This window comes from Onychostoma macrolepis, chromosome 03, assembly GCF_012432095.1.
Source record: "Onychostoma macrolepis isolate SWU-2019 chromosome 03, ASM1243209v1, whole genome shotgun sequence".
NCBI classification, from domain to species: Eukaryota; Metazoa; Chordata; class Actinopteri; order Cypriniformes; family Cyprinidae; genus Onychostoma; species Onychostoma macrolepis.
This window is the reverse complement of record NC_081157.1, coordinates 50,310,728-50,326,486: the sequence shown is the minus strand read 5'-3', so window position 1 is coordinate 50,326,486 and position 15,759 is coordinate 50,310,728. Positions and strand designations below refer to the sequence as shown.

The following is a 15,759-nucleotide window of genomic DNA, read 5'->3' as shown; positions in this document are numbered from 1 at the left end:
TCGGGATCTCGACACTGTGTCGAAACGTCAGTTTCGCGTCAGCCATCCCTACTTGTAACCCAGGTCAGAAAGAGCTAACTAAAAATAATGATAATAAATAGAACAAAATTTGCAATAATTATATTTTCAATAAAAAAAAATAAAAAATTTAAAAAACTGAAACGCTTGATATAATGGGTATTCAAAGTTGTTCTGCTGTGATGTAAACTTTAAAATAATTAAAATAACTAATAACTAAAGCAAGACGGTTGTCATGAGAAACGCGCTGTGTGTGACCTCACGGATACGAGACGCATAGTCGCAGATCGCGAGTGTCATCCGCGCAGATTAAAAGGTAAATATAACAATCATCCTTGTTTGATATGCTTAAATAATGTGTTGTATGATGTTGTAACACTTGTATAAATCTTATTTGGGTCATTTTAGCGCGATGATCGATGGTAATGAAGCAGATGATATGCGATTGTAAACCCTGTGAGATCCGATGCGGTTGATTAATTATGTTGAAATCCTCCGGATTTGGTGAGTTTCAAAATAACATGATGTTCAACTCTCTCAAATTAAGTGTTAATATGTTGTATTAATGTTTTGAAGCGTTTTATGCAAGTTTGTATGCATTTAGTGTTCACATATCATGTATAATGTGTTGTAACTGTGTATTGTATTTATGAAGAGCTTAAAAATGCTAATCAGCAGACGATTATCATTTATGTAACTGATTTCATATGTATTAAGTGACATAAGTGCTCAAATAGTATTTTTTTTTTTCAGCCAGTTTGAGTTTATGTATGAAAGATATATTGAGTTTAACAGTCATGTTAATTGTCTGTGATGTTGCGACACTGTTTGTATAAACAGGTCAGGTTTTTTTTCCGAGACTAAAGCTGTGATCCTGAGATGGCGAGCCACCCAGAGAACCCTGAGAAAGACAACTAGAAGACAATCCTGAGGTTCATCAAGTGATCAGTGCCTTATCCATTATCACAAGTGGAATTCATCTGTTCCTAGTGGTATTTCTCACCAAATTACCTCAACACTGATCCTCACACAAACTGATTTTTTGCACTATTGAACATTTTCTATACACGCCGTATAGAAATCAGTGGAATATACTGTACTCTTCATCAGAGCTGAAACCACTCTGTCCATCATCTCTTTCAGGGAAGTAAGGGGAAGCTTCAACCGGCCAATCAATTATGTACATAAAGACACATTTCAGATAAAAACAAGTTATCAAATAAAAACACTGAATAATAAGACATACAATTAGGAAGCACTACTTACACACTGTTCATTGGTTACAAATATATACATTATAAAAATGTAGAAAAAACAGACATGCAGTTCTAAAAGTTATGATTTGTTCAATGCCCTGAATTTCTGTGGCCTCTGCGAAGACATCAAGATCACCATCTCTGTAAAGAATAACCAGCAAATGTTGTGTATATCCCACATATTCTCATTCGAAGGAAACATAGACTACAAAATGCAGTAAGACACTACTCAGCAAGTTCAAGTTTCTAATCAAAGCTATTAGAACAAAATTATTTCTCTGCATGACTTGCATGAGTGTATTTTCTAACATGACAGTTTTTGCCTCTATTTCTGTAATTACTTCAGCAACAGGTAATTTGAAACATCTATCTTGCTCTTGAATTAACTGATTGTTAAAAGTACTAAACTGAAAGATCGCAATGTTGTGTTTTAGTGATTAAAGCAAATGTTCTCAATGGATATTGCAAAAATCGTATGTTTTGAAACAATGATTCTGTTGATTGAAATCATTATAATTGTAATGGAAGCATGGAATCAGTTTTGAAAGAATGACTCATGACATTACAAGTGTGATGAGTTTGGATTTTTGTACAAATATTTTTGAAAATATACACCTTACTTGTTAAAATATTACCAAAAAAAAAAACTAACATTTCTCTGAACTAAACTCACTGGTCTTCAAAACTGTGGTTTTCTAGACGTTTTAATGACAGACTATGGGATGAAGTACAATGGGAAGTGAAGTTTACTGCACTGTTGGACTCACAATACAAACAACAATCATTCAAACATCATACATGAATCATAATAAATAAGTTTTAGTTATATAAATTATTTAATTAATTATATTTGACGTGTATATCAGACGTGCACAGAAATTAGCTTTTAAGAAAAACTCACTCTGAGAAATATTTACTGGAGTAAAAAGTGTGACAACTAGCCCCAGTCACCCCAATTTACAAATTTTGTTGTTTACAAACTTGTATTTGACTTTGAAGGTTAAAACAAATAACAATAATAACAAATAGATGTGTCCAATGAGAGACAAGCAACAGAAAATAGGCCTAACCGATGAGCTGCTGAGAGATTTAACTTATGAAGCATTAGAAATACGAGGAAACACTCATTTAAAAAAAAACAAGAACAACAACAAAACCTGCAATGTTTAATGCCTGTCAGTCATTCAACTGAATCAACAGGTTACACAGCAACTCGATAGTTTCTTTTTTTCTTTCTTTCATTTTCTTTCTTTTTCTTACCCCCTTATCACGTTAGATAAATCAGACTAAACTGTAAAGAATTGTTGTGTCATTAAAATGCACCAAACACTATTTTAATTTAGGGCTCCTGTTCAGACCTGTGTGCAGTTTCAGAGACTACACCCGCTGAAGACGCTTTTCATTTTTTAGTAGTGATGTTTTTCCATTTAATCAGAACTGGTTTGTCTGGATTAACTTTTGTTCTTCAGAACTCTTTATCAGTCACAAGGAAGAAAATAAAACAGGTTTAAATATTAACCTGTACTGCATTGTCTTTGTGCACCAGATCACTTTCAGATTTCCACTTTGACGATGCAGAGAGATGATCATAACTTCAGCTGAACATGGAGCTGCTTATGTTAATTTTTGTGGCTATAATTCCAGTATTATTGGATGGTAAGTACATTGTTTTTCTCTCTTTGAGCTGATTCTGAAAACAAGTCACATCAATAATTATGTCTAGTTTAAATCTCTGCCAACTTCCAGTGTAAGTCAAAGTTTTGGACACATTTGACTGAATTTATGTTTCTCATGATCTTAACCTTCTGCCCCAATGCTTGAAATTAGTTTGTGCTTGTTTATATGCTCTGAAAAGTATTTGATATTGCTGGTTTATTTGGCAACTCTGCTGGTAAATGTGCTTCAGAAGCGATGCATGCTGGGTTATAATGCACTCTAAAATGTGTTATATAGATTTGACAGGGGCAATTCATGTAACATTTTTATTCAATGACACGTCGTTGAATCATAAAACAGTCTCAAAAACTAAAATTAAAAATATTAAAAATAAAAATTTGGAAGTGGCATGGTATCAGTTGGCTGTGTGTCTCTGTCTCTTTGCTCAGTTTCAATAAATCACAGTCTTATGCTAATATTCATGTTTGCAAAGAAACAGCTTTGTGTAATCTCTGCGCTGTCACCATCAGTTTCAAACCACAAACCATCAAATGAGTAGCGTGACCACAGTGGAGCCTAGCTTTTCCATTGGACTAAACGAAGCTGTATACGCTGCATGATTATGATAGACCTTTGACACAGTTTCATATCATCTAAAGTCTTTATTTATAGCTTATGGTGGCCAATATGTTCATAATTCATAAACAGAGTTTATTTATTTATTTATTTTAGGGCTGGTAATTTAACACGTTAATTAGATTAATTAATTACGATGAAAAATAAAGCATTCAAATTATTAACGCATTTAACGCACTTGCCCCGCCCCAGACCTATGTGGGTTATCTGGCATTGATGACAAATATATGACGCAGGGGAACAACTCACTGCATGATGGAGCCTAGATAACGTAGTTAGAATGTCCCTAAAATTCAAGATATGGGGCAAAAATGCCCCTGTTTGAGTTTTTGTCTCATATTCACATCATACAGTTAAGCAATATCACACGAGCAATAGGCTTTGGTGCAATATTACATGAGTGAAAATGTGATACTGATCTTATACAGCAGTTCAGTAAGTAAGAAGTTAATGTTGTTATTTTAGACACAGTGTTGTCTGTTTTGTTCAATTTTGCTAACGAAAATATAAAGACAAAGCAGAACTGTTTGTCTCCAAGCAACACACAGCAGCATTTCATTTCTTAATGCACGTTTTGAATGAATTGGGTGAATCATTTGGTGCGTTGAACCATTGGACATAGGCACGTTTGATTTGAAGCGGCGCTGCTCAGACCTATTGGTGTAAATGATTCAATTGACCATTCATAAAGAACCATTTCCTTCACTCCTGAATGAATCAGCCATTTTAATGAATCAAATGAATGAATAATTGACTCGATGACTTAGGGTGCTTTCACACTTGGTTCGATTGCCTGGTCCGAACCCGAGTTAGATTTTCCCCCCCCTCCCCCTGCCCCCGCTGGACTGCTTTCATATTATTTGATTTGGATCTGAACCACGGCAAATGCTCTAAAGAACGCTGAAGGCAAACATAAATGAGACATACAGCTTTCTGCTTGCAGCGCTTGTCAGTCGCACTCGTCAGGAAAGTGAGTGAAATGCACACAAACACACATTTTTATCAAATAATACATCATTAGCGGTTTACTTCCACAATTTGGTACGATTGTGTTCACATCAGCAGTGAACCGTACCAGAATTCACGTGAACTGTACCCCAGACCACCCTTTTTAATCGGACTCGGGTAAGCAAACCGTAATTAAATTAAAAAATGTAATCGCTTACCAGCCCTAATTTTTTTATTTATTATTGGTAGCCTTTGTTTAACAGACAATAATCACAATCATTTTTATTTTGTGATGCAACGTAACAGCAGCATCAGAGTGCTGAATGTCTTAGGCCCCGATCACATCGAACGCATTTTTTAGGTCTGAAAACGCCAGGTGCACTGCACTGCCTTTTTTGTTGACTTTTAAAGGGGTCATATGATGCTATTTCAAGTTTTCCTTTCTCTTTGGAGTGTTACAAGCTGATTGTGCATAGATAAGATCCCTGAGGTTGTAAAGACTAACGTCTCAAAACCAAAGAGATATTCTGTATCAAAGTTAAGACTCTGCCACGCCCCCCCTAAAATGGCTCATTCAAACACGCCCCCACATGTCTACGTCACGATGTGGAAATATTTGCATAAGGCGTGGGGAGAGAGAGAGAGAGAGTCACATCACAGCGGAGTGTACAGCCGTCAGAAATGGTCTTAATCGCGGCTTGTTTGCAAACACATACGAGCATCATCACTGTGTCTGTCACGCAACTCTCTTCCTCTCTTGGGCTTGAACTGATGGTAAAATTAAGGACATTTTTAACTGTCTTTACTTTAATTTTGAATGCTGAAGCTTGCGGTTATGGAAAGGGTGTTACAGTTCCGACGCGGCTTGTGGTGTTCAGCCAATCACAATGCACTTTGTCAGCTGGCCAATCAGAGCAGACTGCACTTGTCGGAAGGAGGGACTTTGTAGAAAACTAAGCATTTGAGAGAGGCGGGGCATAGAGGACCTACAATAATGTACAGTATTTGAAAAATAATGTGTTTTTTGAACATTAAAGCATGTCAACATATTCTGTTACACCAAATACACAAAATAATGATCTTTAAAAAAGCATCATATGACCCCTTTAAAAAAGAGCATATATATATATATATATATATATATATATATATTAGACGGTTTCAACCAACATTCAACAACATAAATAAACGTTACTGTGCATGCACGCTTTTGTGGCTCAAACGTAACTTCCCGTAGACTTCTGCAAAGAATCAATAACAGCTGCAGCAATAACAAAAAGTCCCTCTAGAGTACATTATTTCTGATAGCAAGCAAAATATGTTTGCTGCGTAAGTCAGACTGGCTTAATGAAAATGCAAAGTCATTCTCTGCCAGCAGGAGGTGCTTTTGGAGTGGTACAGAGCAAGGTTTCCCCGGTAACACTGTACACAAAGCAGAGCTCCGCTCACAAACACAGCTTTATCAGACATTACATTCAAGATGAAATGAAAATGACATCCAAGATTTTCTCAAGTTGGTTTCCTTCAGGGACTCACTGAAATAAAAACACCCACGCCGCGTTTTGATTTTTGAAATGTGCAATGCTTGTGTTTATTCAAAATCTATTGGTGGCGGTCAGATTTGATATCATGGCTAGCCACCACAAATAAATCAATGTGTGGGAAACACTGCATCCCACAGCACAACAACCTTAACTTTAACTGCATTTGTAGTCGGCACCTCTAGCCAAACCAGTAAACAAACACAGACCGGAAGTTAACTTCGGGCAGGTTCGTGCGCCCAATGATTGGCTGATAAGAGTGCAATATTAGAGTTTCACCGTTTGTAATTGTATCACTCCGCTTGCGGTATTTCTCACAGTGAGTGTCATGGCGGATGCCCAAATCCACTATAACTTTAAAAATATTACTAGATATGGGGAGATGAAGCCTTTGAGGCTTTGAAGCTTTTTTGCTACAAATAGGAAAATGACTTAAAAGATTCAAAGCCTCAAAGACAGACCCTACCTGCCTCAAACGTCATCGGTCACATGATCACGGAGATTAGATCAGAGATCTAGATTAGAGATTAGAGATTAGATTCTGCTTCAATAGAGTAAAACAGGCTTCGGGCCTCGGTGTCAAACGTCCCATCTCTAAATATTACTGTTTTTGTGTTACGGAATGTAGTTTTAAGAGGTTTTCAGGTGAGAACGTACTTGTTTGTAGTTCAAATATGCCTATAAAAAGTCTATATATAGATAACGTCTATTTGAACATTTGCGTCTATGTTTTCGGAGATGTGAGCTTCAGGGCGTCAGCAGCCGCTCAGCACTCATGAAGCCGCCTGAGAGCGCCTCATCTTCTGGAATTTACCGCTGGCTCTTATTGTCTCCATAGTGGTTAAATATGAGATATAATTAATGAGATTTCTATGCACACCTCTTTTTCTGATTAATTTCTTTTCTACAATATAGTATCTATTGTCTGTTGTCTTTTTATTTGATCATTTTACATTTTCTCACATTAGTCCATTTCAGATGCTAGTGTTTCCTCTGATGCCTTTAGTTTTTTTTTTTTTCTTCTTCTTCTTTCAGCAGGTTACATTTCCTGGTTACTTGATTTGACTGGCCTTACAACATTTTTGTTGGCCTTACAAGTGAAAGCAGCTCTGTTCAACTCTCATCATCACAATTTGTGAACAAAGTCTAAATAGAAACAGAATTTAATTTATAATATAGATAGTAATGGGGGAAAACCCTACAGTGAAAACTTTACTACAACAAAAGCTTTATTTAATCTCTCATCTTTATTACGTCTCTCTCTCAGGGTTGACTGTGCTTGGTCCCTCTGGTCCTCTGGTTGCTCCTCTGGGATCTTCAGTGGTGTTGTCCTGTTCTGTAGATGAACTTTTATCAGTGGAGGGTCTGGAGGTGGAGTGGAAGAGTACAGACTCAGATACTTTAGTTCATCTGTATCAAGATGGTGAGAGTCGAGCAGAAGCCCAGCAGCAGGATTATCAGGATAGAGCTCATTTCTTTACTGAAGAGATTCAACGTGGAAACTTCTCCCTCCGTCTGGACGACCTGAGAGCTGAAGATGAGGGACGATACACATGTACTGTCTTCAGTCAGCAAGAGTCTGGAGAAACTGTGGTTGAAATAAAAGATGTTGGTGAGTATAAACCCAATTAGTTGTAGCAGAAAGATATTCTAGTGTTTTATAAGAATATTTTATGCTCATATTTCAGTTTTATTTTTATTCTTTCAGAGCGTTTGAGAGTATCAGGATCAGATGAGTCTATATCTGCGTCTGTGGGTGAAGACGTCACTCTGAGCTGCTCTGTAGACTCTCACATCCCTCCTGAACACATTGAAGTTGCATGGAAGAAAACAGATAAAATATTCAGGTTCTGCTCTTCCAAGACAACAAGGCTTTACCAGAGACATCAGATGAGCAATACAGAGACAGAGTTGAGTTCTTCACTGGTGAAACCCCCAAAGGAAACTTCTCTCTCAGACTGAAGAGCGTCAGAACTGAAGATAAAGGAGTTTATATGTGTGAGGTGTTTGCTGGAGGACTTTCAGCCAATACAACTGTAGTACTGGAGCAACTGGGTGAGTCCTAATGCATAAATAAATAAATACATAATAATTGGGGCCTAAGGTAACATAAATTACTTTTTGTTGTTTTGGTCACATTTAGCTTTGAAACTGATTAACTATCAGATATTCCTATAAATAATTTATGTCTGAATGATTATTCCTGGATGTGATAGTAAATGCTAAATCACCTTAAATGCAGGATTGTTGTGCTACAGAGGTGTGTGTGTGTGTGTGTGCTATATATGTTTAATGAGGAATGTGTATGAAGACATGGGTTCTACAATGTAAACATGATTTATGAGGACACTTCCTGTGTGAGGGGTAGGTTTAGGGTAAGGTGATTAAAAAACAGTTTGTACAGTATAAAAAACATTATGTCTATGGAGAGTCCCCGTAAACCACAAATACCAACACGTGTGTATGTGTGTGTACTTGTTTAACTATGCTTGTGAGGGCCAAATCTCCTCACTTATAAGTTATTGTGAAATACTTGGATAACCCACTAATCTAAAAAGGCTTATAAATTGGCCAAAACATGTTTTTACTTAAATCTAGTGTTTTGCAGATGTTTCTGTGAAGGATAGGTTTAGGGGAAGGGGTTGCCTTAAAATTGCTACAACTAAATTGTAGACTTTTTAAGGACCCGCAGGAACCCTGTATTTAAGATATCCTGTCAGGCAGGGTGATGATACATATTGGTATCCCAGGACGTTGGGCTACCGATTTTGTGAGGCATCCAAAATGTATATTTTGCAGTATAATTTGACATTTTTTGGTCCCCATGAGGAAGCAAGCTTATAAATCTTACAGAATTATCTTTTTGGAAAATTTCAAATTGCAGAAAGCTTTGCATGAGGGGTATGTTTTGAGGAAGGGTTGGGGTAAAGCCGGGCCCACACTACAGCAGTTTTTCAATCCTAACCGATTAGATCTTCCCCATTAGATCTTCTCTTTGTCTGTATGTTTTTGACATGTTATATGAGGAGTCATGCTGTTGCCAACTTTCCATCTTCACTGTCCAATGCCAGCTTGTTTTGCAGTTGCACATCGGCTGTTGTGAAAGTACTGACATATTCATAGATCGATCATAAGATTCAATCTGTGAACACCTCACATTACCAGATAATCTCTCACCGGAACCGATCGAGATCCTGGATACGATTTTCTCAGATTGTCAGGAGGGATGAATCGGCCTAAAACTCATGTAGTCTGAGCCCAGCTTAAGGGGATAGAAAATACAGTTTATATAGGTGACCATATGTCCTCTTTTTCCTGGACACGTCTTGGCCAGGATTTCTGTATTGCCTAAAATATCCAATAGTTGTATGACATCAAAGTACCTAAAAGTAAGAGATCTATAGAGAGCAGACGACTCCTTATGCTTTGAAATCGCTCTCGCAGTACTTTGATGTCAAACACTGATCGGCCTGCGCAGCGCTGCTTCAAGACAAACACACATATGTATGTGTATTCGCATCACTTTGACTATTCTCTGTAGATCCCAACTTCTCTCGTGCCACGATTGGTTGATTATGTACATTGCCTGCATGTTATTGGAAACATGGTGTGTATGTGTGTGTGTGTGTGTGTGTGTGATAGAAACAGTACATATTTGCACAAATAAACAATATTTACTTTTTTAGGGCAGTACACAAGAACTTCCCATAACTCTTGTATTCAATATAATGTCTGTGTTTTCAGGTTTCTCTGTTTTACACATAATGGTGCTGATTCTCTGTGTTTCTGCGTCTGGATCTGCTCTTCTGCTCTGCTGCCTGATCTACTGCAGAAATCAAAACGGTACAAATATTCTGATTTGCTGAGACTTGAATATTAAGAGAAAATAGAGAAGAGTGCAAGCAGTATGTGTTAATAACGGTAGAATAGCCTTCAGTGGTTCAGTGAGGCGTTTATCCAAAAGAACCAGACTTTCACATGATCAAAATGATACAACAATAACAGACCAACACGCAATAAACTTCATTTTAAGACTTTATTTAAAGATTGAACAACTAAATTGAATACTCATTTAACGATTTGAAACAACAATCACTGAGAAAGTCATCAAACGAAATGAGTGGAAAATGGTGAAATGATCAAATCTAATGTCAGAATCGAAGGACATTGAGTTCTTAGTCTGAAAGATGCTGATGAGTATTGATTCTTCTATATAATCATAAAACCAAAACAGTATATAACATTGTGCTAAAGCATATCTTATTAACTCACTACTACTGTAAATGCTTTAAAACTCTTTTAACAAGATCTTTCAAAACACTGATGCCACAAACATTGGCAAACCCAGAAATGAGTTTAACCCTCAATCTAACTCATAACTCTCCTGGTCATGGTGCTAATGCACCACTCTTGCATGACTTAATACATATTAATACAGTTAAGCAACATTATTGCACAATAATTAATATTCATGAGCTAAACCCTACTGAATTTATGCAGTGCTTTAACGCCATCAATCTGAGCAGATAAATCACAGCAGACAAATGTGCCAAAGCTCACTCAGTCAGAAACTGAATTAAATACTTCATTATTTTGCATGGCTTATAATAATTAAGATAAGCAGAACATGCTGTTTAGGCCACAGTAGGCAAAACACAAAAATAGCAAATAGGATATATTGGATATATACATTTCAACAGTAATAATTTTCACATTACTGTATGTGGGATACTGCAAGAGACTGCTATGATTATATATATTATATATCCTTAACTCCTCTTACTCCTGGCTAGCGATCAACCGTGTTTGTTTTCTTGTTGTAACACAGTGCTCTGTCTATTCTTGCTGAACTTCATGAGATGCACCTTTGAACTGGTTGATCATTATCACTATCATTAGTGAAATTCAAGATTTGCAAATCCAGGACAAATCCAAAAAAATAAATAAAAATAATAATAATAGGCTTATTGATATGTATAGAAAATATGCTTTGCCAGAATTTGACAACTTGTTCAATGATTTTGCATTTAATGACTTACAATAAAGTAATACCTAATGTTTTGGGTGGTCAGACTAATCAACAGAGAACCAGTATAGTATATTTTGATCAGCATGCACTTAAGCACTTGATAACATACGAAACACCAGACAATAGTACATATTCAGTTACGTGAGTGTACCAAAGCACTGGAAACCTGTTCAGAAGAATGAGAAACTGCTTTTATAATGCGCACAAGTGACTTGATGATACAAATAACTGTGATTTGAGAAATGTACCGAAGCAACTGAGAAAAACCCTAAAATGCCTCATCATGTAAAATCCTAACTTAAATCTTTGAAATCCAGTTGATGGATATTATTATTATTTTAGTTTAACTGCCATACAGTTCAGTCTGTTTTCATTCACTCAGGACCTCAGAACATTAGTCCAATACAAAAATAACAATCAGTTTTGTGGTGTTTGAGACAATTATATATATATATATATATATATATATATACAGTTTTCAGTGACAAACCAAAGTCAGAACTTTTATTGTCATGCACTCTGAGTTCAGTGGGGGGAAAGTACTATTAAGTTCTTCATGAAACAGCAACTTAAAGACAACTTTGTGCGATAGCAGCTGAAAGACATGTGACCATACATAACAAATGTAACACAATACAAAATAGAATAACAATATATAAACAGCAAAGTAGTGTGCCATTGAGAATTGAATTGTTAATGCGTTTTAAATTCCAATGCAATACCTGAATTTGAATCAGACTGAAATGATGGATGGATTTCCCAGAATGCACTACCTGTGTTGAATTTCTTTGAATTTTAGGTCAGTAAATTCATCCATTTTAAGTCCAGATTCAGTCCATCTTTTTGTTTTGAATTTGTGCCGAATTGAATTTAAATTAATTCCCATTGAAGTGCCTGAGCTGTAAAGTGACTGACAGTAATTCAGTTATAATGCAGTGACCATGTGTGAAGGGTCCATCAAGTTATGAAGCAGTCTGTCCTTTTATTCAGTTCAATTCAATTCAAGTTTATTTGTATAACGCTTTTCACGATACAAATTGTTGCAAAGCGGCTTTACAGAAAATGTAAATTTCTACATTATATTTAGTAACAGCTGATCAATGGTGACTATGTCAAGTTGATGTCCATATGGCAGAAATGTACGGTAAAAACTAACTACGGCAGTCAGTTAATGTCCTGTAATCAAACAGATGGTGAACACTATTAACTGCAATGATTATACAGTATGTTGCGATCAAACTTATAGCAAAATTTGGTAGTTTGTATGTTGTTTCAGTTGTATCTCGAAGAGACGGTTTGTGTGAGCCTCATTAATGATCAATAACACTGAGAGCAGTAAGTAATATTTGGGAAACATATTTGAAAACAATCATTGTTTTGCAATTCCCCTTGATTCTGCCCATAGTGCAGAAATTACACAATTCCTATTAAAATTCATATTTAATCTCGTGATCAGGGATGCAGCTCATGTCGGGTGAATGTTGTTCTGAGGGAAACTAAACTTATAGCTACAGTTTCAAATAGAGTTGAAGGTGCATCTGGTATTATCCTCTGCAATGTTGCTGAATTTAAATAATTATAGAATGACTAACTACAACTTTGACTCCAAACACTGCTCTGTGTATTTATGTTTCATTTTTTCAAAATTTTACAGTATGTGTGTATTTATTTACTTTTTTTTCACCATCAAGATATTTCACATTACAAACAAACTCTTTTCATTTTCAGGGTTCACTGTGACGTATTCTCAAAACACACGTGTTCGCCTGTCATCTTCAGTGGTTCTGAAGGTTTATAGAGTTAAACCTTTACAAATGGAGGATCTGAAGGTGGAATGGAGAAGAAAAGACACTAAGACTCTGGTTCATCTGTATCAGGATGGAGAGAGTCGACCACAGCAGGATTATCAGGATAGAGCTCATTTCATTACTGATCAGATTAAACATGGAAACTTCTCCCTCCGTCTGGACGATCTGAGAGCTGAAGATGCTGGAGAATATACTTGTAGAGTTTACAGCAAACAGAGATGTGTGTTTTCAACTCAGATTACTTTGGAAAAGGGTAAGTGAATAGATGAATAAAACATGATGCAGTTTTAACCATTATATTAGTATCAAATGTCTCTTTATAAACTTTGCCATAAAGCAAGTTCAGGCATAAATTGTCAGAGTTTGTTATGCAAATAAGGCTGCAGTGGCTTAAAAAATGTGTTTCAGCACTTAAAGCACAATTAAAACAGGTGTAATTCATCACATGAGCTATGATAATACACTATATTTTCAACACTACCTCTATTGTTTTAACATTTAACTTAATTTAACTACGGTAATGATATTTTTCAGTGTGTGTGTCTTCAGTGTCCAGATGCTCTTTGTGGCTGCTGTGCATGAACTGCTGTGATTGTTCAATTTAAAAACAAAAACAGAAGAGATTTCTATTATCATTAGCACATGCCACTAAAATTATCATTGATAATAGCTAAACAACAAATAATTTAATATAATTTTAATTATTAAATAATGATTAAAGAACATTTAACCTGTTAAATCTTAAAGCTTTTGTTAACTTTGACTGACATGTTGTTATTGTTTTTCTTTCTCCCTAGATGATGATGATGATGATGATTTTGTTTTTTTTGAAGGTAAGTAAACAGATAAAACAGCAAAGAAGACTGTGCCTAATCAATACTTGATTTCCATTTGGTTGATTATTTATGGTATCAAATTTGAATTATCAGTGCATAACTAGTCAATGTAAATCCAGTCATAAATATAACTGATGCACCACTGATCTGCTCATAAATGACATGATCCCAACAGAACATTAAACACTAACAGATGACTGAAGATCTCAGCAGAGGAGGATAAAATAACAAAAACAGCATCAAAACAGATTACTGACTTTATTTCATACAATGACAAAAGTTCTTATTAAGAATTAACAGAGGTTTAGATGTTGATGTTTTACTAAAAATAGTTTGGTGTTTGCTTTGGTGCTCTTGACCCTTCTTCTTCTTCTTCTTCTTCTTTTTCCCCTGCTTGCTGTATGTGTGTGTTTACAAAGCACATTTATTATGGCAATAAATAAATGAAAGAAAATGCCAAAAGAAAATGTGAATAGGTGATTTTGGCTACTTATTGATGTTGATTTAATCAGCATGTAGATGTCTGACTCACTGATCAGAACTTAATCACTATTAGTTTCATTATTTTTTAGTTTATTATATTACAGTAGTTATTAATTTCACATTATTGTGTGTTGAAGCTCAGCAACAGTCAGGTTCCAGAAGTAAAAACTCCACAGGGAAACTGATTTTTAACAATAACTGATAAATCTTTAAAGACAGCCCTGTTATGAGTGCAGAGGTTGTTAATCAATTGTATATGCTTTTGTGAAAGCCATCTGTTCATATTAATTTAACTTATTTTTGAAATAATTGTGTTTAGTAGCGGACCTCATGGTTAAAAACTACATTACCAACAATGCTGTACAGAAATTCCACCAAGTCTCAGAGAGCAAAGTGTCAAAAGAGTTCTTTACAGATTAAACTTAAAATATATTGTTTCTATAGATACAATCAACAACATTAAATAGTTTTATATTTCTCAGTAATTTTTATTCAACTGTTGTTCCGCAATGCCTCCTGGGATTGTAGTTCTTTCCCTCACCAAAGTTAAGTACACAGTCTTATAACTTTGTTTTGTATGATTTTTTCCTTCAAATTAAACTTAGTTGTGATTCGCCTCATAGCTAGTTGGCTTGGTTCATTGCTTATAACACCTTAACAAAGACTTGTTTAAAATTACTATGAGAAAAATGAATGGGAAAAATACTTCCAGAACCAGCGCCACTGAAAAAGTGGGCGGCACTAATGCACTCTTTAATACTTTAATAATTCTAATAGACTCTGAACAACACTTTGTCTTGGCTTTGTTTGCCAGAACAAATATGCATAATAAACATAATTTACAGTAGCCAGAGAAAAAGCTCAAGTTAAAAAGTCAAGGGCCAAAGTGCCCAACTAAAGCATAATGGTGACTTCATCCTAAACTATTATTTTCAATAAAACATCAAAATCTAACCCTCTGTTAATTCTCAATAAAACTCTTGTCAACATATGAAAGAAATAAAGTCAAACTGGTTTGTAACGAGTGAAGCTGGTAATGCTGTTTTTGTTATTTAATCCTACTCTGCTGAGATCTTTAATAATGTAACTGTTCTATTATGTTGGGATTTAAAGGGTTTGTAGGTTAATATTGTGCTGAAGAGTAGAGACTGCTTCAGATGAGGATGGACTGAAAACACTGACAATATGCTGCATGTTGCTTTATTTAAAAGACGATAACTGTGTAGTTGCTGATGCAGTGGTGCCTATAAATGCATTAGTTAATGAATGTGTGCTACAATACTAGCTAACAGTTAACTGTTAGAGATTTACATTTTACAGTGAAGGTACTTGATCATAATAATCCAGGATCTTTTAAATAATTCTTTGCTGAACTTTTAGTGCTGTCACTTCATCGAAGGTGTTTGATAATGAGTCAAGAAATATATGCGAAATTACAGTGTTTTTTAATTCTGTAAAGCATTCAAGGAAAATTACTGTAAAAGTTATTTTATTAATTATTTATTTACTTAATATATATATATATATATATATATATATATATATATA

The 15,759-nt window shown here is 35.4% G+C and overlaps 1 protein-coding gene and 1 pseudogene across 1 annotated transcript in view; both read left to right on the top strand.

The window, feature by feature from the left end:
* LOC131535819 (gastrula zinc finger protein XlCGF57.1-like) overlaps nt 1–15,759 on the top strand; it is a 509,738-nt gene that overhangs the window by 340,445 nt on the left and 153,534 nt on the right. The gene's annotated exons all lie outside the window — the stretch shown is intronic.
* The window catches only part of LOC131536085 (uncharacterized), a 36,904-nt pseudogene continuing 21,555 nt past the window's right edge, over nt 411–15,759 (top strand).